The 25057-nt window shown below is 39.1% G+C and overlaps 1 protein-coding gene across 4 annotated transcripts in view; it reads left to right on the top strand.

Moving 5' to 3' along the window:
• FAM110B (family with sequence similarity 110 member B) overlaps positions 1-25057 on the top strand; it is a 156131-nt gene that overhangs the window by 15586 nt on the left and 115488 nt on the right. For 3 of the 4 annotated variants that reach the window (XR_012833818.1, XM_075744047.1, XM_075744050.1), the window contains exon 2: positions 15349-15479. The exons of the other annotated variant lie outside the window; for it this stretch is intronic. The gene's annotated coding sequence lies outside the window, so the exon portion shown is untranslated. The remainder of the gene's footprint in view (positions 1-15348; positions 15480-25057) is intronic. 4 annotated transcript variants of the gene reach the window in all.

Below are 25057 nucleotides of genomic sequence, written 5' to 3'. Positions count from 1 at the left end.
GTGGAACCCAGTTTATGGAAAAGTCTCACCAAATTAAATTCTACTCCACTGTAAGAGAAGCAGCACCAAATGTAAACAAAATGTCTCTTGCTGCTTTGGTATTTAAACTTTTATGACAAAATGGCTTAGGATTGAAAGCAGTACTTTCGATCTCAGTGCAAAATGGACACCTCTCAAAGCTGCTGCGTGGGAAAGTATAATGTTCTCTGTGGTTCTCCTCTTTTTGTTGCACTCTCTAAATCCTGTGATTACAGGTTTGGTGTAAACCCTCCCCACGCACTTTTTAATAGTGGACCAATCTTTCCATGAAACAAAATGGATCCATAGACTTCTGAATGACTGATGTTCATTTGGCTCCTAGGTGCACCAGAAGAGCTCCTGGTTAGTGATGGTAGGAATTCCTGAGGTCCTGAGCCCAGCTGGAAGTTTCCTGTTGTAGCACCTAATGCACTTTGCTTCACATCATAGTATAAAAGTATCAGAAAAGATTGTGTGAGGCAAAAAGATGAACCTTGCTCCTTTACTAGTCATTTTCCAGCACACGAGATAAATGATAATATCTTTTAAGGTTATTTCATTGTTAGGGGAATTCCATTGTGTTTGAAGGATTGTTCCTCCCGTCCTCAGTTTGTGAAGACCTTCACCAAGTGCTTAGACTTCACCAGTTAATCCAGGAATTTACAGAAAGGCAAGGCAAAGTTCAAGAGCAGTGGTGTGGTATGACTGTGTCAACTTGAATTGTTTAGTATATTTGCAACAAGGGGTTTTTTTTCTGTTTTCTTGAACTTTTTTTTTTCTCTCTGTCAAGTCCATTTCCAGGAACGATGGGTTGAGTCTACACGTGTTGCATCCAGGTATCATTCTGGCAAAATCACTGACAAGCTGATGTGTGGTTATTGTTTGATTTTGAGGAAGGCAGATACTCTGTTTCCTAAATCAAAAAGAAAGTTTTCTCAGACAAAGCTTGATCTTTCTGTGTTTTAAATCCTGCCTGTGTATTGCAGGTGCATGCCCAGACCACATGCTGCCTGGTGACCGCTCCCTCTGTGGACAGAAGGATTAGAATGGAGTTTCAGCCCTAATCCTGGGTTTCCTGTGCAGATTCACTTTACAGTCTTATTCCTGTTTAGTTGCATGTGTGTTAAAGAGCATGTTTTTATTTGTACTTGCTCTCAAAAAAAGTAAAAAGGCACTAACAATGGTATTTTGATTTTTATTGTGTTGATGAACTATGTTAAAATTTATGTGGGTTTTTTTTCCCCCCCCAGACTCTTCACAGGGTAGTAATTAGCCATGTGCTATGTGAATTCTTGCAGTAAAAGGAATTGGTTATCTGTTAATTAAAACTAAATGATAACAATTTTAGATTTAGGTTATTTCAAAGTATCTAAATTATTTAGGATCTGAAGTCTTAATTTTTTTTTTCAATGAATGCCTTAGTCTACTTTTTGTTAATTTTTAACTCTATAGTAAATATATATGGTTTCTTATGTACAGAATGATATCCTGTAATAAAACCTTCACAGTTTCTGTCTTCCTCAGGGCTTGAATGGACCTTCAGAATTTTGTGAAATGTGAAAAATCATTTGATTGCTTTTTTTAATGATCTTGGTTTTTGTACTTTTTATGATCCCTGCAGTTTTAAATGTGATTGTGCACAAATTGAACTGCATCTAAAGTTAATATTGGCCAGGATGAAAACATGCAAATAACTTGTTCACCAGTATGTTTAATTGATCAAGAAGTTGGTAAAAGACTGTTCTCCTGGTGCAGTTCCTTTTGTCCTCAATATTTTTGTATTTAGGGAGCTATTTAAATCATCCATCACAATTAATTAAAATAGTATCTAGCATATAAGCTGGTTTAAGCAATTGGAGAATTAGGTTCTTGATTCCTAGAAATTTAAAGGAAATACTTTGGAATTGTGTAGTAATGGCAAATGATGGCTTTTTGCATAAAGAAAAAAATACTGGAAGCATATGTTTGTGGTGTGTTAATTTTTTGCCAGGTTTTCATGTCTAACTTCAGGTTTTTTACCAGTCTATTGAAAGACTGGGCTTGGTGCCCTGGTGAGACCTCTGAGGGTTGGTGTGAAAATCTAGAAATCTAAAGTCAAAACTTCAGAACTTTCAAAAGCTCTAAGTCAATAAGATTTTTGACATGGAGATATAGTTAATGTAGATTTTTAATAGCAGCCACTGTAGTGGATTCTACAAAAATATAAATCTGTGGTAAGACATACTACACTTACCTCCATGCATTTTCATGTTACAGGGCTGCCTGGAAAATTTCAGATGTTGGCAATTTCACTGATGTGTTTCTGCAAAATCATTGCCAGCATTCTCTCATTCTCACTAATCAAAGATGCTTAAATGAAAATTAAGCCAGTTTGGAGGTACTGCTAATTAGCTCTTGTGTCCCACATTGAGGGAGCTGTGAGCTGCCCCCCCTGGATGGGGGGAGAGAGGGGGAAGGGAATTTTTCCATCTCTGAGACATATATTTGTAATCTCCTACTGTTATTATTCAGAGGACTAAAATATACTGGATTCTGTTTCAAAAACAAGATTGAATATATGCTACTGTAGGAACCATGTTTTAGGTAGTTTCTGCAGGAAAGTAGCTGTTGTATAAAAAAACCCCTACATAACTATAGAGTCTTTCGCTGGCACGCCTTTGAGACAAATTAATTTTTCTATACAGTTGAATACTGTTTCTTTCGATCCTCGTAGAACCTCAGCAATAAGCCTTGAGCACAGAATAAATTCTTTATCCTGTGTGATTTGTGTGTATTTGTCTTTTAAATCTGTTTAACAAAGTAGTGCAACAAATTTGGGATTAGTGACATGCTAGTTAGCTTTGCTGAAGGAGGCTGGGACAGAAAAATGGGGAAATTCACGTTTTTTGCATTAGGTATGATTAGCTGGCACAAAGATTAGGTGTATCATGCCTTTCTTTTCAAATGGCTCCTGACCTCATGGGTGCAAGGAAGTTTTGATCCAGCTGTAGCAGTATAAATTTGGCAAAGAAAATAAGCACGGGTTTTGTGCAGATTTGTATATTGGCAGTAAAATATTCTCAGCTCATGGGCTTTCCTTTTACCTCTCACAAATTTAAAAATAATGTTGGTTGAGTGCCAGGTATCTGTTGTTGTACATGGCTCTTTGTATTTTAGTGCTCTTTACTGCTTTCAGTGCCTTTATTTTTCCTCTGGATCCACTCTGACACTTATGATATGGAAGGCTGTTAATACCGGCTTAAATTGGGTATTGCTCACAAAAGTTTCTGATACATTATGAAATAAGAGTTTTAAATTTCAGTAACATGAAGTCTGCATTGTAAAATCCTACTTTTAATCTAGGCTTATTTGGTTAAGCTATGTTGAATCCATTCCTAAAAATACTGAAGCTTTTTTGTTTTGTTATTATTTTCATTTGGGATCAAATCTCTCTGAACTGTGTAGACACGCACCTGTGCTCATTTTAATCCCTGTGTAGTTTTCATCAATTATCACAGCAGGCAAGACAAAAATCAAATTGTAAAATGCTTTTGAAAAGTAAATACATTCAACCTGGGGTTCAGGTTTCTGTTTTAATCAAACATCATCTGTATTCATATTCTTAGACAAAGCTGGGTAAGGGAGGGGCACAAAAAGCCTTTTTTTTGTTTTCATTGTGAAATATCTGTTGTGAAGTGTTCTGGTGTACAATGAGTATAGTATGTTAGTGTTTGTAGAGGAAGGCTGTGTGTATGTGTATATGGAGGGGTTTTTTTAAGCTAGGAGAAAATCTAGGTCAAGAGATTTCATTCTTACTAATAACTTAAGGCTTTATTCAACAAAAATTATCCTCCATGGCTAGAAAGCTCGCTGGTGGGGGAGGAACCCGCTGCCCTCAAACATGGATGGGAGCATTTCTCTTTCCATCAGGGTGTTAAAATGGTCACGTTCCCCCATGTGTTTTTGATCACCACCGTAAAAGCTCCCAGGTGTAGGCTCTCCTCATCTGCTTCAGAGCTGATGTGGGAATGGTTTTGTGTGGTTTTATTGGTGTGGGGCTGTGCTTGAGGCCAGGGACCCTCGACAGTTCCCCCTGCTATGCTCTCGATGTTTGGCATAGGCCCTGCGCCATGACCCCGGCCTTCCAGCGCTGCCTTGGCCCAAAACTGGTCTCCCGATGTTACTAAAACAAGCTCTGGCCACAGGACCAAATTATGTTTTTCTTTCATGAAAACATTCATGTCAGCAAAACAAATAAATTTGAAAGCTTGCCAATTCTGGTTTTAATTCATTGGGAGATACTAAACCATGAAATCTCTCCCTTGTCCTTGTCTAGCTTTCCTGCTCCTCTTCCACTGCCCTGTGTATTTAGCTCCACAGTGCCAGCACCTTGGCCTGGCATTAAATATGTAAACTGGAAAAATTGGGGAAAGTGCTGTTAAATATGTAAACTGGAAGAATAGGGAAATTCTTGGCTCTTTCAGCTGCAGTCATCTACTGTATTAGGGGTTGAAACACAGGGAAAACAGTTGTTGTGAAGCCTTTAATTTTCCCTTAAGCTTCTGTGTCACCCTAGAACCAAAAGCAAAGGTAGTTAAATTAGGATAATTAATCATGGAACAACTTACATAGGGCTTGTAATGAATTTTCCATCAATTTGCAAGTTCTGTAAATCAAGATAAGAGGCATCTCTAAAATATGCTCTTTATAAGCTATGGCTGTTCTACTTGACAAAAAAAAATAGGTTAAGTAAGTTAGATGCCATCTGTGTTGGCATCTTGAAGTTGTTCCTGGAGTAGTTCCTTCAAACATGAAGGTTTAGAAAACTAGTCTGTATCTCCATGTCTAACACTGTATCAAGGAGTCCCAACTTGAGGGAGAAAAGGTCATTTTAAGTGAAATAGTTTGTGTTCAGAACTCCTGTATCGACACTTTCCTTTTCTCCTGTTCCTGCCCAAGATCTTGTGGATGTGGGAGGAGGACAGAAATCCTGCCCATCTGCTGCTATAAAACCTGCCAATGATACCTATCTGCCCCACAAAACTTGGGTTTGTGCTGACAAAAGACAAGAAACATTATATTTATTGCTTTCAGGGTAAGTCTTCCAATGTGTGGAATTGCAGGTCTGAACTTCCCACAGTGAGATGTGCAGGAGCCTTAGACATCGTAGGCAGCCCGTGTGACTAATATAATTGCATCTTCTTCTTGAATAACTACTGAAGATGTGAAGCAGACTTTGAAGCAAGTCAGTTGACACCCACACAGGACTAAATTATAACATCCTGAATAAATTGCTATGCAGTGGAAGCGCTAAAGTAGTGTCAATACAAAGAAAGTTTGTTCCCAACAATTCTTTGTATGTTGAAAATCACTTGAAATTTGCTGGATTAAAGTTAACTTGCGTAGTTAGGTTATTTGCATGTAAAATGAGCAAAGATCATAAAGATCATTAAAAATAAAACACAGGAGAAAACTGTCAAATGTGTTTTAAGTACACCTATCAAATTCTGTTCACATCCCACATATTTTATTGTAACTTTTATGCTTTGTGACCAAATGGTGACTTTTGGTATACTACTTTTTCTTTAAAACGTAATAAAATAATCATTCCCTATTTTGTTGCAAGCAAATTGAAGCATATTCTGTCTTGAAGTGCATTATATGAAACCCTTCAGTAGGGTCTGAGGAGGCACGCCTCTGAAAATTTATCCCCTTTCTTATTAGCACACAAACATAATAACTGGAAACTTAAATGCATTGTTTGTACAGTATATAAAGGTAGCAGTAGAAGTGATAGCACTGCAATAAAGATCAAGGTAGAAATCTCTTTAGATGTTAGACTTCATTTTAAAGTTTGTTCCTTTTGTCTTTAGTGCTTTTGATACTTAATTCTGTATGTTACTCAAGCACCTTCTTAGATGCCTCATATATTTGAGCTTACAATTCAGAATATTCAGATTCAGTGTTTGGGGTTTAATACTTGTTTGGGTGCCTATCTTTGTAGGTAACTTGCACAGAATTTTCTGCGGGAAAATCAGCATGTCTGATAGAGCAAATGTTACCAACTTTTAACAAGGGAGAATGTCATATTGACATTTATTAGTCTGGTGGAATCATCAAAATATACATCATTAGGAATACATGAGTGCCTCCAGTGAAAAATAAATATTTTGATATACAAAAAAAATTGCATGTATTTTTGAAGATCTTTTTGTAAGCCAGATGACCAGCATTATTTTCTTAGCTGTGGGATCATTTGAAACTGCAAAGATTAACCAGTGCAAGAGTTAGTGGTCCATCTCTATTATTTAAAAAAGAATTGCTAGGTAGTTGCAGAATGAGTGACAGGGTAGGATGAGCACTCAATTGCCCTTTGGCTTCAGGGTAGAAAGGAGACCTTGCTTTATGGACTGATGACGTGCAACTGGCAAGTTGCAACCTCCTGTGTGTCCTTTCTTTTCCTTTCTGACTCCTGATATGAAATAACTATCTACTTAATGAATTCTGTTCCTATTTCAAAAGCTTTTTTTTTTTTAAATTATTTTATACTCTTTCCTTCTTCCCTGACCTCAGTGCTGCTAAATGAGGATAAGGGTTATAAAAGGAAATCTATGCACATGGCAACTGATGGAAAAGCCCTATCAGCTATCTGTGGCTTTTCATACTGCATTTGGTGATAGGATGCGACTGCGGAGGAAAATCCTGATTGATATTTTTATTGTAAGGAATAAAAAAAAAAGTGTAGAAAGTTTAAATTTGAGTTGTCAGAACAGTGTGAGAATACAGTCTCTTAAGCTTCACCGCCCATACAATATTAGACAAAAAAAAGTGGCCTAAATCAAAGTCAAACTGATGGAGTGTATTCTGCAACTGTTGCCACTTTCATGCTTTGCCATAGCAACCTGATACAAGGTTGATAAATGTTTATAAAAGAAGCAATAAGTGGCTTAGGTCCTCAGAAAGGAAGCATAAAACGTTCTGATTCAAACTGTTGATTTATATGGCTCTTAGCCTTAGTAGCTGGTTTGGCTGCTTGCCCCTTGCCCATGTTTGCCAGCTTCGTGCTACTTGGAGTAGTTGCCTGGGTTCACTTCCTCTGGGGTATGGAAGTGCTGTAGTACTGCACTGAAATGTTGGGTAGCACTAATTTGTATTTTCATTAAAATCTTTTAACCAATAACCGGATTTTGGTAACTAGCTTTAAACAAAGAAAAGTAAGCAATTGTGGGATCTTATGGGGGTTTTTTTTGTTTTTTTTTTTTTACTTCTGTACCAAAGTGTCTTAAATGGCCTGTCTCTAAGCTAGAGTTGCATCAGTATATGAAGCTGTTTCCTTCTCTGCTTCTCAAAATCATGGTGCGCAGCACGAGAACGTTATTGTTAAATGCCTCTGAAGGTAGACTTTGCAGAGCTGGCACATTGTGCTTAATCCCTGCTTTTGTAAACATCTACTGGGTTGTCCTAGGCACTGAGCCCATGGTGTAGGGTGGGCTCTACTTGTGGTCTAGGAAGGAATGCTTTTGGGAAGACATCCTGTGTTCGTGTGTCACTAGGCACGAGAGGAGGACTCCTTCCGCTGCCTCATTAAGGTTGGATCATTGATATCCTATACCCAGCACACTTTTTCCTGCTAGTTGTGTTACTGTTTTACTGTTCCTATCGATGATAGTGAGGTATTGAAACAGGTCACAAAGGGAGGAATTAAACTGCTTGTAGTCTATTGTAGTCAAATATTAGGTAAATTTAATAAACAACAGTCATGTTTTAATGTAGTTTCTAGGAAAAGTTTGTAGTGTGTGAACTCTGAGGTGTGTTGACCTGAGCATCCCTGAGTCCCCAGCTTGGTCAGTAGTGCAGGGTCCTGGGGTATCCCCCGGTTATGTAGTGTCCCAGGGACCTCCCCTACCTTAGAGCTGATGCAGATGAAACCTGGGTCTGAGAGCCAAAAGAGTCGAGCCGGCTCCCTGAGCTTGGCTGGTGACAGGAAGCAGGACTGACGACTGCATCGGGCAGCACATCTGTGCCTGGCTGAGCTTTGTAGGCTACTGTATATTGCCCTTGTACCTGGCTTTTTTTCAGTGTTACACGTTTTATAAGTACTTTGATGTTCGCTCTCTTGTGCTTTGGAAAAATAAGTTTTAGAACTCTCTTATTTATGCCCTTTTTGTGTGTTTGACCCTGTGGCCTGACCCCAAGTCAAAGCTTTGCATATCTTCTTATTCCCAGCAAAGTGGACTGTGGGGTTTTTTTGAAGCCCAGCTGTAGGATTAGTGTTTCCCATCATGGACAATGTATCTGTTTCATGTCTCTTATTACTAACATTTGTTTACTGATGTAAAGTCCAAAACTGAGTTCATCTATCTGTATCCTTTCCTCCTCCAGCTGTAAAACATCTGAAGAGAAACAATTACAGTTGAATAACCAGGTTAGTTTTCCTGGTTATACTGAGTTGTGAAGTACTGCAAGAGAATTGCATGGTCTGGGTGTGATGCAGGGTAAGCAAGTGGCTGTCCTCAAGTTAATATAGATTAAACTAAATTCTTGCTACTTTAGGGTTTTAATTACTTGCTGATGAAAATTCTTTACCTGGAAACTTGCATGTAGAAGTGTGGGCTGGAGAGTTTTTCAGACCAGAGGAAAATTTGCCTTTAGGGGCTGTAATGTCCATCTGTATTTCAGTCATACCTAACGAAATGATAAATCAATGACCGTTTCCCTCAGCTGATTGCCAGTTGCTTCTTATTTCTTCTGAAGTGTGTAACTGGGGGGTTTTTTTGTCCTCTGTGTTTGTGAAAGCCTTATTAATTATTTGTACTTATTCTAGTTCTTAAGCTTATATTGTAAATCTAGTTCTTCTGCTGGGCAGTGAGCAAGATCTGAAACTTCTCCAAAACGTGTGTGTGGCTCGGCATTCAGTCACCATCTGTGTGTGAATACATCTTTTGTACTTCCCGGACTTCCTGCAGTTCTGACAAAAGTGCTATAATGCCTCTAGTCTTCAGGTGCTTTGGAGAACCACTCTTGCAGTTTCCTGGCATCGTTCCCTGGCAAAATTGCTTTGGCGCGTTTTACCTCAGCATCTAACTGTGTCCTGAAAACCCGAGAGCTGCCTTGATCTGATCATTTAATGGGATTGGGTGTCACTTTTTTTAATTGTTTGGAAGGTAGGTCATTGTCCCTTGGTCACACCCAAGGGAGAACACACACATCTCTGGTGGTGGTTCCGTACCAGGATAGAAGGCTTAGGACTCCCATGTCTCTTGCATAGCTTATCTTACGCAGATATGGGAAGATGAGAGGCTACAGCAAATTTGGTTTATAATTTGCTTAAAAATGCTGCTTCTCCAACTGTGGCTGGATTTGCAACAAAAACAATCATGAGTCCAAATCTGTTAAAGGCATTAAGTAACATTTGTCTAGCTTTGATGTTGCAAAAACTTTTGAAAGTATCTATGCATTTCAGAGTATCTTTCTTAAAATGGTAATGGCATCACTATTAAGACCAGAGAGGGGTGTCACCCTTATCAGATCTAAAAATCTGTCTCATGCATAGTTATTGCTTTTCTTATGCTTAGTAGAGTTCAAGCTCTACCCATTAAGTGCTGCTAATTTTTGAAAGTTTATTGTGAGAATGCAGACAGGGTTGTGTAACGTATGTGATTCCCTCTTCAGCTGCATATAATTACTCTCATGTATATTTTCATGAATGTCTTAAGATTTCTCCCAAATAGCAGGAAAGAATGGTGATAGCATATGGTTGCTTCTAATGTCTGTCCTAAAGTCAAACCAATTACTTAGCTTGCACCTCATGAACTACAAAGTGGTTATGCTTTCATGGCAACTATGAAAAATGAATAAAGCTAAATTGCAAACTCAAAAAAAGGACAGTTCAGAAATTGGTTTACCTGGAGTGTTACACCCAGGCTGTCACTTACATTTCGGACATAATTCTTTAAGATAGTGTATGCTGATATGTTCCCTGGATCATCAAATAAAGACTCAGAGTACACTGGTTTTTATAAATTAAAATCTCCAAGTCTTAAACCATTTTCAAGACCTCCAAGCCATGAATCTCATTGACATACATATATTGGTGTCTCTGAGTGATTCTCAATTACTTTAATGATGCTCTTTTTTGGAGCTTAATTGACTTTTTTTAATTGCTGGAGAAGTCCCCAGAAACTCCTACAAAGGATCTTGTCTCTTGCCTTCATTTCACTTGATTGTTCTGATTTAACTTCTAGTCATATTTACTTAAAATAAATAATGGTACCAGGCAGCTTCTTAAGCCTGTCTTCTCTTGTCACTTGAATCATTATACTTGCTTTTTGTCCTATACCTTGTTTTCCTCACCATTTCACAGCCTTTCTTTCAACTCTTAGCTTGGCTGTCCTTACCGAACCCAGGAATGTTCACAAGTGTACAGGCTTTCTTCTTTCAAGTCCCTTGGCGAAGAGGTGTATATTCACAGAGACTGAAAGTTGTAGGAGATTATATTTTAGCATATAAACTCAGTTCATAAATTCCCAGTTGCAGTTTTTAGTCAGTACCTCTTGAACCATGTTTGTGCTTTCAGCTGGGGAGTACTTTCAATCATCTGCTGCTCTTCAGTGGAGTTTCTTGAAGGAATGGTTCCCCATGACAGGTGTGTCCATCCTCTTTCGTAACTACCTGATCTTGGCTGTTGGTCTTACCAGACCTAAATCTGACTTTTTTTTTTCCCCATTAATTTGTTTGGCATCTGACTGTTGTTCCTCACGTGCACAAAAAGAGTGGCAGGATGGAAACCCATCAGGTCCATCCATATGTCTGCTTTGTTCAAGTACTGTGATTTCCCTGCTTTCCATTGCCCTCCAAGACAACTTCTTTCTCAAGAGACATGCCATCTCTTTTTACTCGTCTTTGGAGTCCTGTTTTACTGGGCTGCCTGCTGATGCTTAAGAACTCTGTTTCTATCGTAATGTCTATACTTATTTTCATTCATTTTTTTTTAAGTCTAGAAAAAGAAAACACATCCTGCAGAACCTGGTATCACTTGGCCAGAAAACCTGTTTATCTGTGTTCCTTTTTTTTTTTCATTATACTTTCATGACTGTTTGTGATTCATTCCAGGAAAGTGTTAGAATTCTATTAAAAAGTTCCTAGAATAAATGCATATTTTATCATTTACCTTTATAAACTTATAAGAAGTCCAGTGAGGAAGGTTGGAAGGACAGAAGCTCTGATTTTGTAAGTAATCATATGATTGCATTAAAGACTTTTAATTTAATTTAATTTTCCTGATGAGTGGTGTAACAGTGCATGTGGATCATAAAATGACAGTTTATCCGTACCTGATGTATTTCCATGGACACAGAGTGTTTAATCCATAACTGATACAAACCTTAAATGAAAAACTTAGTCTTGGATACTAGAAAAGAGTATCTGAGAATGTGGGCAGAAAACTAATGAGGGTAAATCGAAACTCTGCTTTTTGTCTTTTCTTAGATATGTTTTTCAAACATGCATAGGTACAAACCAGCAAACAAAAAAAAATTAGTGTGCTGGACTTGGTAATCTGCTTCTAATTGAAGCTTTCTGTCAGTATAATTAACACTTAGGAGATTAATGTACCTTCTGCTTCTGTAAATGTACTGTAACTTTCCCTGACAGCATACAGTGGCTGAATAGCTGTGCTGATCCGGAGTCTTCTAGTGAGATGCTGACAGCTGCAATAATAGTGGTAGTGAAACTGTGATACTTTTAAAGACATTGCTGCCTTTGCGGTTGTCCAGTTGGTATAACTCTTGCTTGGAAAAAATAGCAGTATTTTCATCAAACTTTGTGTTGAGTAAGGATCTTCTTAGTTTCTTATACATGTCTGTCTTTGCAATGAAATTTATTATTCTCGGTCTACGTTGGGGTGAATTTTTTTAACAGATGTGGATAAAGTCAGAAAATGTGAAAGTTAAGATTTCCAGCTCAGAAGCAAAACCTACAATATTGAAGATGCGTATGCATTTATTTGTCAGCAAAGGTAATCTAGAATAATGCTTACCATAACACTGTGTGAAGTATGAACATGTTAACATTATTTGTGGGAAGTCTGACTTCTGATTTTTCTGGATTTCTTTAATTTGATTCCTCCATATTTTCAGTGGTTTCATGCTGAATAAGTGAGCAGATTAGAGCTTAGTTGTATTGTTGTTTTTAATGAAAACATGTCTGTCTACAGGAGTAGAAACTGCCGGAATTAGTGGATAACAAAACTCCACTAATTAATGTTTCTGAAAATCATGTTCTCTAAATTGACTACACCTTCCAATTTATGTTTGATGTGAGCTTTTTACCTGAAAGCTATAGAGATGTGAGAGTAGTGACTCAGCACCTCCTGCCTGTGAGAATTTAGGGTCTGCATTAAACAGATTGATTTTTTTTTTTCTTTCTTCCTTGGCACAATATCCATTGGTAAATATTTCCTTGTTTCTAGTTATATGTATGGCTGAGATCTCCTATACCTCACCTGCTTTGTTAAATAACTTTATTCTCTCTCAGGGTCTGTGCTCTGTTTGGCTGCAGAAAGCATTCATCTCTCTTGGCACAGAAAGTATATCTTATTTATCTGAGGAGCCTAGATTCTTCCAGCTGTCTAGTTTCGTTTTCCTGACTTCAGTTTCTCCCCAGTGACAGCGATTAAGGTAAAACTTGATGCCTTATCAAAGCATCAAGTTATCAAATGCTTAATCATCTGCCGCTGAGTTTTCATATCAGCTTATTTCTTTGTCAAGAAATCCTACATTTTTAAAGACTTTTGATTATGGAAACCTTAGGGTAGACTTGAGTGAGGTTTGAAGGTTTAAATCGGTGCCTTTGGTGGTATTAGAATAAGAAGCCCATTCATTCACTCACAGATCCTTCCGAATTAGGTTTGGCTTCTCTTCCTTGAGATGTGTATTTTTGTAAGTACTAAAACTTTGATTTCATGCTTAGCAAGAGAATGAAAGAGAGGAAGAACACAGCAAGTGAGGATGAAAACTTTTCAGAAAGAAAGCCCCAAGATTTGTTGATACTGGACAGCGAAGCAGGAAAAGACGCGTGTCATAAAAGGCTCCAGCCTGTTGGATAAAGACTGAAACTCAGGATGTAGTCTATAAATACAAAACAGATTCATAAAAATATTTTTAAAGTGCAGTTCTGAGTGCCTCAGAGAAGCTGACTGATAACTGTGCAGCTGCTTTTGTGTGTGTGTATATAAATTTATTTGTGCAGATGCATACACTCATACCATACCTTTTTTTTTTTAAACATGAATATATTCAACTCGGTGATAGGTATTTCCCATAGGAGACTGGTAACATTACCAGCACCAGATGTAAATTTAGGAACTACAACTCATATTCTTTGCAAATTCTAAACCAGCAACTTAGTGGAGAAGCAGAAAGCAAGGGACTCCAATTTCAACAGGGCAGAAGGGGAGGAATTAGTGAAGCTGAGTACTTTTCTGCGTGAAAAGAGACAAACTTCCCCCCCCCCCAGTATTTTGTTGCAAGGTTTTTCTTTTTAAGCAGTACATCTAGCAGCTTTCTGTCTTCTGTTCTGACCAGTTAATAGCTGTAAAAATTGTCACTCAACTTGGAGGCAAAAGTGTTTGTACTTGAACTTGTTCAAGCTGCTGGCCAAGAAACATGGCTGGAACAGATTTACTAGCTGCAATTAATGGCCATGTTCCCTTTTTTCCCCTCTGACTTGTTGAATATGAACTTACAGGGATCTTGAACTATGAGTTGCTGCCGTCCTTTTGCTTGCAAAGTTGCTTTAGTTTTGAGACTACGATGACTGCCAGTTCAGAATTACTGCTTGAAATACAGTAATTTGGAATATCAGAAGAATTTTTAATAACACAAGAGCATATTTTTGGTTGGTAATCTGTTGTTGGGCTTTGTTGTACTAAACAAGGCAAGGTTGGAAAACATATCTTTTTTTTTTTCTTCCATGTTTTTAAAATGCTGGGGTTTTTTCTTCTTTTAACAAATACCTGAATAACAATACTGCAGCAGTCCCATAATAACTGAGGAGCTGTTATGTTAATCACTCTGAATATGGTTCTGCCTTCATCTTCCTCTTTTTATTTTTTTCTAATTTATAAGCACTTACATGAAGGTGCCCATCTGTCTCTGAAATGCCAACACAAAGAACCCTCATCTTAGGTGTACTAATGTCAAGACCCAAACTCAGGTGGGTTCCCCGAAGATTAGGAGTGGGGAAATGAGAAGTAATTGATATCTGACAAATAGCGCTGCCCCTTTGCTGTATTTAGTATATGAGACAGCTGTTTTCTTCAATTTGTGCTTAAACAGTTTCTGCAAATATTTTTGAGATTTTTGTTGAAGGAACCCTGTGTTTCATCACATGGTCTGTAACCTAATTGCAGGCCTGTTTCTAGAGTGAATAACTGATTAGAAAATTAAAATCACTTGAAACTGCTCAGAAATGTTTGCTTAAAAGAAGCTGCTGTGCCATCTGCTTGTGCCAGTAAGGGTGCTTGAGTGCATACTGTCAAATAAAACCAAACCCTGGAAATCTCAGGTATCCAAGTACTTTTCTTTTTAGAGTATTATGATTAGAGCTGATCTTAACTCAGGTGGCATGTTGAGAAAAAGAACATAAACCTAAACAGAGATTTAGGTCACATCTTGTAACCTACTAAATTCTGTATGGCTGGTTTGTTAAGAAGCAGTGGTGAATTGCATTCATCTCAGGAAGGCAGTCTTGTTGTTATCCTTCCCTTTTGATGGTGGAATTTTAAGGTGTTTTGGGGTTTTTGGGGATTTTTTTTTACTTGAATTTTTCTGAGCAAAAGACAGTGTTCTGGAGTGCATACTTAACAAGGGCTGCTTTGTAGGCTGGGTGGAGGTCATACACAGAGAGGTAAGGTGGCTCGCAGGGTAGTTTTTGAGCCTACAGTGGCACAGCACTCTGTGACTCTCCCGAGAAGATGTGCTCTTTGCTCTGAAGCATTCCTGAAGCATGCCTTCAAGCAGTTTCAGTATGGGGAAAATAGTGACAGGAGAGAAACTTGGAATTGATACCTGTAGGTCACCTGTTAAATTTCAGAGCTTGGAGATTATGTTGTTAGGACTAACAATATAAATGCTAGAGAACATCAACAGCTGACTGAGGGCTTATTTGATATCACTCACCACCTCTTTGCAGCCTTTCAGTCTCCAAAAGATGACATACATTTCTGATTTCTGAAACTTTGGTGTCAACTCAAAAGAGTCAGCCTAAAAGGAGGCTTGTTGCCTGTCCTAAACCTGTGGGTTTGACACACAATGATGAAGCTAAATGCCTTCCCTGTTGCTGTGTCTCCAGGCACTGCTGCAAGGAGCCTCTGAGGGTTTCATGGTGAAGAGACCTGCCTCTGTCTGGAGACCTCTGCTAAAGGGGAAGACCTCCAAACAGGGCAGGCAGCCTTAGCAGGAGCTAAGAAATCTTACATCAAGGTAAGCAGATTAATTTTTCAAGAGAATTGAAGTTGCTGATACAGTTTTCAAAATAAGGGTTTCATTTCTTACTAAATAAACACACAAATACATCTCTGAGCTTTCTCCTTTTTTTGCGTGTATTGCTGCTTGCTACCTGGTATAAATGTTGTCATGGCAAATGCTGGAGGAGGCGGGGAAAAAACAACATAGTGTGTTGTAGGTTAAAGCCAGAAGTAATTCCTTATAATATTAGTAGAAAGAAATATCCCCAGTTCTTTGACAAGGGAGCAGGCTGTTTCAGAGCTCTACAGCATGCTCTGTTTTTAGAAACATATGCCACTTTAATTGCTGCATTCAGTGCTCACTTCGAGTGGCCACAAAAAATATGGAAATGCTCTCGGATGTCTTCAGCGATGGGAGGAGAATGAGGTTTGCATATGATGAATTTCTGTTTACCAGGACTATAATTATTTCTTAGTGTGGTCATCAAGAGCTCATTCTTGCTTGTAAAGGACAAATGCTGATGGATGAAAAAGAAATGTGACCCCAAGAACTTTGTTGGAACCTATCAGCGCTACGGACCCAGGCGCTTTGGGAGATTTGACTATACTATGGTTTTGTTAGATAGCCAGGATTTCGAATGTAGTGATGATGTATACAGAATCTTTCCTTCATACGGACAGATTAATTGAACTTTGTGTAGAGAGTTGGCTGAAAAAGTGAGTAGTAGTGGAAACATTTTCCACAGATTTCTTCAAGATTAAATGTAGGTCTTTCTAAAGGTCTGCTAACTTCTGCATTTTTTAAAATAGCTGTTGCAAGGTGTTAACTTCATTGTTGGAAGGTTCCTTAGATAAATATTCCTTGATTTGTTAGAGAAGAATTGCAGATTTTTCTTGTTAATCCTTTATTGATTTTCCTAGTTTAGACTGGAATTAGGGCTCTCAACTAGACCAAAGTTCGTCATCCAAACGTCAGTAGAGTAAAATCAAAATCGGCATGAATTTTCCCATTAGCATAGTCAGCATTTCACACCATAATCTTAACCTATGTTTTGTTGTACGTGCCTGGGAGTAAGACCACCAAGCACGGTTAGGCCCACTCATCCCTTTCTCTCTGCTTCTCGCTTCTTTGAATTCAGTTTCAACTATGTTTCTCCAGTCCAACTGCTAGGTTGTCTTGAACAACTGAGGATACTGAATTGAAACCTTGGGAGAGCAGAAAACATGATGATGGTGATGAAACAAAGATTTCAAACTGGAGGAAAAAAAAAACAACAATCCAGCAATATTTCTCTCCTTACTGTTGCCCTTCGTTACATTTACCGTAGGAGTATGTGAAATGATAAAAGTTGAGATAACCATGCTGTAAAAAAAATAGAGTATTTCTTCTGAATTATATTACAGTGCAATTTTACACAGAGTAAAGATTTCATAGAAAGTATTTGCATAATCCTGCAGGGTTCATGCATGTACCTGCGGGGTGGTGGTTAGGATTCATGTACCAAAGTGTAAGGTACTGTCAGCTTTTGGTGATGCACAGTGTCTGGGATTGAAATACAGCCTTGAATGCTGTCACTACTTACAGCAAAGCAGTTTGTGTCTTTCTGTTTCTTTTTTCCCCTTGTTGGAGGGGTGTGTCACTAACCAGAAACACATGATGTCAGACAGCCAAATGTTCTGGTGAAAATCAAGGGCACTTCATAGCTGTGAAGATTTTGTATTTGTCCTAGATTCTTTTTTTCATTGATGCAGCTGTAACTGTTGTTGTAAATTATATGAATAATTGATCAAGGAGTTCTTGTTACTTCAAGTAATGTTATGCTTATTGCTTCTCAGAACTGTGCTGCTCTTTGTTGTACTACAGCATTGCTCATATGCTGCTCTGTGTGGTTTTTATTCCCTTAAAGTTTTCTGCTCCCACCCGCTTCGATCTCCCCCTCTCCTCTCTTCCCTGCAAGAGCATGTTATTTTTGCTTCAGTGTATTCTATGATTTAACTGAAAAGTAGAGTCTTGTTTTTTAAATGACAGCAACACAATTTAAAAAAAAAAAATAAAAATTCCACAGCCCTGGGAACTGTGCAGCATACACATCTGGTTTCACATAAGCTTGAATTGCTGGCTTTACAAATACGAAACATGTAGTCCTTGCCGCAGAGTTAGCTAAAGTGTTCCGTAACTTGAGACTCTATTCGAAATAAAAACAAAATTGTATAGCTTCTTTACCATACTAATGGAAAACATTTAATTTACTTCTTCAAGCCAACCAAAAGAATGACGTGATGCTGCTCAAGCAGATTTATGGTGCCTTTCTTCCTTAGAAATCAATACGGCTTGAAGGTACTGCTATGGGAGCTGGCTAGTTGACTGCGATCCAGCTGCGTTCAAATGTAAACTTCTGTACAGCAAACCAAAACTGATGATTTTGATTTGTTCAGGCATCACAGTATCTCTGAGATATTATGGTGTTGGATTTTATTCATGGCTTTTCTCTGCTTTATTGCCATTAATACTAGATTGGAATTTCAAAATAGCAAGTTCAGTCTGCTTATGATTTTTTTCCCTCAAATTGTTATTTTCTGTATTTTCTGAATTAAAAGTACTTAGCTCTGTAGTAGTGATATCAGCAAAAGCTATATACATGCCATGTGTGCCTTTCAATGGAGTCTTCCCCCCCCCCCCCCCCCCCAAAACCAACCAACCAACCAAAGACAAAAACAGGCATTCATTCAACAGGAGTGTTAAGGGCTGGCATAATAATTTTCCACTTTGTACAGAAGAAGCTTTGAACAATAAATCTTCTTCCATTTTCTCCTGCTAGAGGAGGTAAAATGCAACAGCGTTTTGGCTCAGTCAAAAAAAAAGTTCTTAAAATGGAACTATATTTTTTCTCAAGAACTGAAATCAACAGTGTAGGCTTTTGTAGTATACCAACTTTTATGCCTTTGTTTCCTTTCCTATTCCCCTCTGCTCCCCCCCCCCAATAGCTTTGACTTTATTTAAACTCTCTACTATAAGAGGCTGTTGGTGTTTTTCTCCTTATTCTGTTCCTTAGTGGGATTTCAGTCTTGCTTAAGCACTTTACTTCTGGCAGAAATTCTAAAGCAGCCCTTAGGATGCAGTCCCTGATGCTGTTTTTCTCCCCAATTGCCGTATTTCCTTGGAAAGTCCCTCGCTGGTGGTCTGTGTGCTGGTCATGCTAACTTCTACCAGAAGGAAAATCGTGACTTGATGCTTGCCCACTAGCTTGCCAGAAGTACATTTCATCCTTCCCCCCCCCCCCCCCCCCCCCCCCCCAAAAAAAAAAGAGAACTTTTACTTCCATTTCTCAATTAACTTTGATCCAGGTTTCTTTATTCTCTAATCATTTTTCTTTCCCAAATACTTAACAGTCTCATGGTGAATAAACAGCTGGAGAAGACAGTGTAGAGGAACTGAGGTCTTTTTTTGCAAGGGTAGGTTGGGATGCAGTGGGTTAGCAAAGAGGAAGGTGGGGTTTTGAGTTGTGCGAGAGTCTGGGGTTGGAGGTTTTTTGGACTTTTTTTCTTGAGAGGATAATGAATACAATTAAGATGCAGCTATCAGCAACAGTGCAATCCATTATTTTCTTTGAGAAGGCTACCATGTGAGACTTGATAGAGAAGTATGAGAACGCAAATTACAATTATTAATGATTATGCTTGTCTGGAGGAAAACAGTGAAAACATCAGATTTACAGGTCTTAATTTTAGTTTCAAACACTCTTTAAAACAATTTTGTAAATCTTCAAACTACTAAATAGTTTTATTCATAGTATAAATACTGAATTTTTAGGATGTATTGAATGCATATTCTGCTACAAAATCTTTTTTGATAGCAGTGTGGGAGAGCATACAGTGACAGTGTGGTTATTGTTTCCTGTAAAAGTAAGGACAGCTTATATCCAGTAGCTGCTCAGTTAGAATAGAGACTTTGGATATTGGATATTGCCAAGAAATTTTGAACAGCTTAAATTTATTTTCTAAAATAATTCCTGAATTATGGTTCAACATTAGCATCACGTAGTCACAGTGACAAGTCTGGATCTTTAGTGTTTATACACTGGCGGCTGTTTTGCAAATTTTGTCTTCTGTTGCAGAATATCGAATTACTGGAGGTACTCCCCCTAAATACTCCTTCAAGGAAAGGTGTTCTAAGGAACAACACACAAATCTTTAAAAGAGAGAAGCATATTCCTCCCCTCCTTTTTTTTTTATAAGAATTTTCCAATATTCAACCATTTCTACTCAGACTATCTGGAAGTAAAATGCAGCTGACTTCAACAAGCAGGTTGGTGCAATTTGGGAATGCGTTTAGCCCATTGGTTTTCAGTTTGACTGTTCCAAAATTCTTGTTAGCATGAAAGGTCTGTCATTTAGTTTTCCTTTTGCCTTTTTTCTCTACACTAGCACTGGCAGGCCAGGCTGGAGCATGCTATAAACACTTTTAAAGCTACACTTTGAATAAAGCTTGCGTTTACTACAGCGTATTTGTTTTGCATGGGTACAGTACTAGCACTGTATTCCTGTATAAACACTGTAATGAAGCTGTTAAGAAAAGAAACGCTTACAGCATTTGCACTAAAGTTCATGAGGCATGAGATAGCTACGCTTAGGATGCTGGTACTTTGAAGGGATTAAAAAAATGTTTCTCAGAAATAAATAAATACAAATTACATTCTCAGATTAACAAAACAGTATGTAAGTGATGAGAAGAAAGGCACTAATTATTATGTAGAGAATAATCCAAATGGAAATGCCATAGTGGAAGCCACTTTATGGTCTGACCTTCCTACACATGAATTGAAAAGCAGTAAAAAGTACAGGACATGACCTAAAAATGGTAGTCTTGAAGGTTGAGTATGTTGTGTCTTATTTTTATCTGGCCTGAAATTTAGTTGTTCCTCTCGAGTCAAATCTGAATAAACTGGTTTGGCTGTTTGTGTTGTCCTCATGGTTCCAGCTCTGCCAAACATAGCTATTGCTACTTTATTTTAAGAATGACTCCAAGTAAGAGTTTGAGTCTTGCTGTAAACAGAATGCTGTCAGGAGGATGCAGTCTTGCTGTTAAGAAACTTACATAAGATAAGGCTAATCCTATTGTATGCTTCCACTTTAGGAGTTGGTATAGAAACTTCCCTTTCCTAGTTATGGTACCATACCATTGGCTACATGCCTTAGAGGATTTCTCCCCCAGTTTTTGTGTTTGGTTTTTTCCCCTGAGTTTTTGGCTTGGTTGGACATTAATATTAACGATGTTTCACACAGTTTTGGATCATAGCACTATACTGTGCCAATTTCCAGACTTCTGGGGAAGTGACGGTGGTCAAAGAAGGTGAGCAAAAATAAGTGTACTTATAGTCTCTTTGATTATTACAATTTTTTTATTTTTTTTGTGCAGGATGTTTAAACTATTTTTGGTATCAGTAGAGATACGGTGAGAATTAGGATGCTGAATACTTGTGAACTTTTGCTCAGATTATTTACGGTTTCAGAAGCAGAAACTCTGCACATAATAAGAATTTTAAAATTGTCATTTTGGACCAGTACTGAGCCCAAACTTCATTATCCTGCCTTAAGGAAGAGGTAGCATTGTCTTTTATTGGGTTTGCATGGCAAGGTTTTGGTAGCATGGTGGGGCTGCAGGGGTGGCTTCTGTGAGAAGCTGCCAGAAGTTTCCCCCATGTCTGACAGAGCCAATGCCAGCCGGCTCCAAGATGGACCTGCCACTGGTCAAGGCCGAGCCCATCAGCGATGGTGGTAGTGCCTCCGGGGTAACAGAGTTAAGGAGAGGAAAAAAAAAACCAACCCAGGAGCGATTTTGCAGTGAGAGAAAGGAGTGAGAAGAGAGGAACAACTCTGCAGACACCCAGGTCAGTGAGCTGAAGGAGGGGCAGGAGGGGCTCCAGGCAGTAGAGCAGAGATCCTCCTGCAGCCCCTGGAGAAGACCATGATGAGGCAGGCTGTCCCCCTACAGCCCATGGAGGTTGATGGCGGAGCAGATATCCACCTGCAGCCTATGGAGGACCCTATGCCAGAGCAGGTGGATGCACCTGAAGGAGGCTGTGACCCCGTGGGAAGCCCACGCTGGAGCAAGCTCCTGGCAGGACCGGTGGAGAGAGGAGCCCACGCCAGAGCAGGTTTGCTGGCAGGACTTGTGACCCCGTGGGGGACCCACAATGGAGCAGTCTGCTCCTGAAGGACTGTACTGTGTGGAAGGGACCCACGGTGGAGCACTTCATGAAGAGCTGCAGCCTGTGGGAAGGACTCACGTTAGAGAAGTTCATGGAGGACTGTCTCCTGTGGGAGGGACTCCATGCTGGAGCAGGGGCAGGGTGTGAGGAGTCCTCTCCCTCAGGAGGAAGGAGCGGCAAAGACAATGTGTGATGAACTGACCGTAACCCCCACTCCCCGTCCCCCTGTGCTACTCAGGAGGAGGAGGGAGAGAAAAAAATCAAGAGTGAAGATAAGCCTGGGAAGAAGGGAGGGGTGGGGGGAGAAGGTGTTTTAAGATTTGGTTTTATTACCCTACTCTGATTTGATTGGTAACAAATTAAACTAATTTTCCCCAAGTGGAGTCTGTTTTGCCCATGACAGTAACTGGTGAGTGATCTCTCCCTGTCCTTATCTCGACCCATGACCTTTCATTATATTTTCTCTCCCCTGCCCAGCTGAGGAAGGGAGGGACAGTGGCTTTGGTGGGCACCTGACATCCAGCTGGGGTCAACCCACCACATGGCTATTTAAAAAAAAATAAAAAAATTAAAATGTAAGACTTCTCCTACAGGTGTAGGATGATAATCTACTCCCAGTATTTTTTTACCTTCATTTAGAGATTAAACTGCAAACTGACTTCAGAATGAGGTTATCTTTTGAGTCGTCTAAACCAGTCTTAGGTTTCTTAAAACTTGTAGTGTAATAGGTTTGTAGGGAATTAGGGTATTGGAGCATATATTCTTGAAATAAGTTTGTTTTGAAAAGGCACACTTTTCAGTGTCTCTTGAAAATGAGTAACTTCTGTAAATAACTTAATGACTCCTAAGCAATGGTTGCATGCATGCAAGTAAGTAATTAGCATTTGGTCTCTTTTTCTTTTTTCTAAAGAATCTGAAACTTCTATAAGACCAGATAGTTATCAGTAGGTTTTGACTCACTGGGAAGAAGGTCTAGATTAAGAGCAGAAACTTTTTGTTCTCAGATCAGCAGCTAATTTGCTGTGTGGCCTTGGGCATGTTCTCTTGACTCCTCACACCAGGTTACCATTGTATCCACTGTTGTCGGCATCACCATAAAGTTCTTTGTAAGCTTTGGAGTCAAAATACAATTGAAACTGTTTATCATTCTGAGTGGACTCAACTTAATTTGTTCTGCATTTCCTCATGGGGTAATGTAAAGTGCAGTGGGAATATGCAGTTTTGTCCATAAAGAACTTCAACAAAATAAAACCACCCTGTGCAACGTGTATTACAGTAAAGTGGATTTGAAGAAAACACACAGTTTTATTTTAGGGGTATCAGTCTGTGTAAAGACTGTGAGGGGGAATAAAGCTATTTCGTTAAAAGTGGGAATGCTATGACCATAATAGTTAAAATAAAAGGGAAAGAAAAGATCTGTCCTAAAATGAATACGTGGCAGTCTTAGCTTGCCTGAGTCTTTAACGGAAGATTTCCACTTGTGTTTTCTGCCAAGTAAATTAAATTTATGAAGAAAAGCTAGACTCCAAGTGTTGGACTGTTAGTGTCTTTTAACAAGGTTAATGTGGTGAAGCAGAATATTGATAAAAGTGAGGTGACATTTAACAGTGGACCAGCTGAGAGATCTTTGTGTTCCTATGTAATGTGAAGATTGAGTGTCCCGTAAGCTTATTGTTTTGTGTTTTGTACTTACTTTTGCATGTGTGCCAGGACATGCTCCGGGAAGAGGCATAAACTTTTTTCCTTTTTTCTTTCATGAGTGCATTTATTTCCTGTCTAGAGCTGGAAAAGAGGAGCAACAAGAGGGGTTTTGTTAAATACAGCAAAATCTAATTACAGCTTGATTTAAAGCCACATTTACACAATGGCTGAGGGTTGAGTTCGTTTCCACAAAAACAAACTTGTTGGCTTCCTACTGTGCATCGGGGAAGGTGGAGATGCATGTCCTGGAGAGCAACTGCTTCCCTCTACTGGCACCAACTTTTCTTACACTGTGCTGCAGCTCTGCTACATGGTATGAAAATATGGCTGTACTCCTATGTAAAAGAAAACTGATGCATGAATTCATTGGTGTTTACTCATCTTACTGATTATGCTGCAGGTAACACACGCTATATTATAGGTTATTTGTGATAGGAAAAAAAGACATCAAGCTTATGAGCTGTAGAAATCTTATCCCTCTTTGGTTGTTCAAAGGAGAAATGTTGGTGATTTTCTTGACATGAATGTTCAGTGCATTTTCTTGACAATATGGTCTTCACTGAGCGTGCACCTCTGAAAGGTGCAAGCTCCCATCTTGATTGTCTGCTGAAGTATTATCTCTGCTGAGGTACTGGAGTAGTTGAAAATGTGGCTTAAATTTGTAGTGGTTTTCTTTCTTCAACTGGTTTAAATGTCCTGCTGTTCTTCTAATTCTGTTTCTCAGAGGAAAAGGTTGCGCAACTCCAGCTTCAAGTTCATCATTCGTAGTATGTTTTTTTCTTCCTGGGATAGCCTTTGCCCAGGACCCTCATTCACAGATGGCTTCATAACAACAGTTCATATAGTCGAGACTGACGTGCACATGGTCTTTATTATTAGCTTGTTTCCAGCTGCTGATTGCCATTTTTAGCAGTTTTTGTTTACTGCATTTGCACTTTATGCTGCTATTATTCCTTCTATTTCTGCTACTCTAATTACTCTTAGCAGAGTCTGGAGATTAAATACAGGCACTACTATTGTCTAGAAAGATCAGTGCTAAAAAAAGGTACCGGACTAGTCTAGCCCAATATACTTGTGGCAAATGTATGTTGCAGTGCATCCTACCTTCCAGTTTTTGATGTGTCCTTCATTATTCTTACCTTCAGAATTGTTCTAAAGCCTTATACCTGAGGTGAGAATAAGGGACTTACTGTTCCTTAGGCACGCATTAATACACCCAACACAAAATTATCCAATATCCTTATTCAGTGGCTCTCAAGCAGGAGCAAAGCGGTTGTGCATGGTGAGGAAGGAAGTGTTGACAGGAGGCCCGCAGAGGAGAGATGTTGCCCTAGAAGAGGGAAGATGGTGGAAGAAGTGGCTGGTAGTGAGACTGAAGTTGCTGTGCTGCTCAGCAGCTCTGCTGAGCCATGTTTGGAAGCTGCTTAGTGAAGAGTTGGTGAGAAGACTGGAGCAAATGGGTCAGTTGGTGCCTCAGGACACGGGGGGAGTCTTGGGGAAAGAGGAACAGGCGTAGGGCAGAAGACGAGGGAGCAGATCCTTGTAAGGGTGATTGGTGTCATGGGAAGGAAGGAGGGACAGCAAAGCTTGCTCAGAAGAGAGCATTGCAGGGGCACTGGTGGAGAGACAACACTAGAGAGAGGGGGCCAGGCTCGGATAGCGTGGGGAAGTAAAATAGTTGAGG

The sequence above is a fragment of the Balearica regulorum genome, chromosome 2 (assembly GCF_011004875.1).
Source record: "Balearica regulorum gibbericeps isolate bBalReg1 chromosome 2, bBalReg1.pri, whole genome shotgun sequence".
NCBI classification, from domain to species: Eukaryota; Metazoa; Chordata; class Aves; order Gruiformes; family Gruidae; genus Balearica; species Balearica regulorum.
Note: the sequence above shows the minus strand (reverse complement) of the source record. Positions and strands in the feature narration are given on the sequence as shown.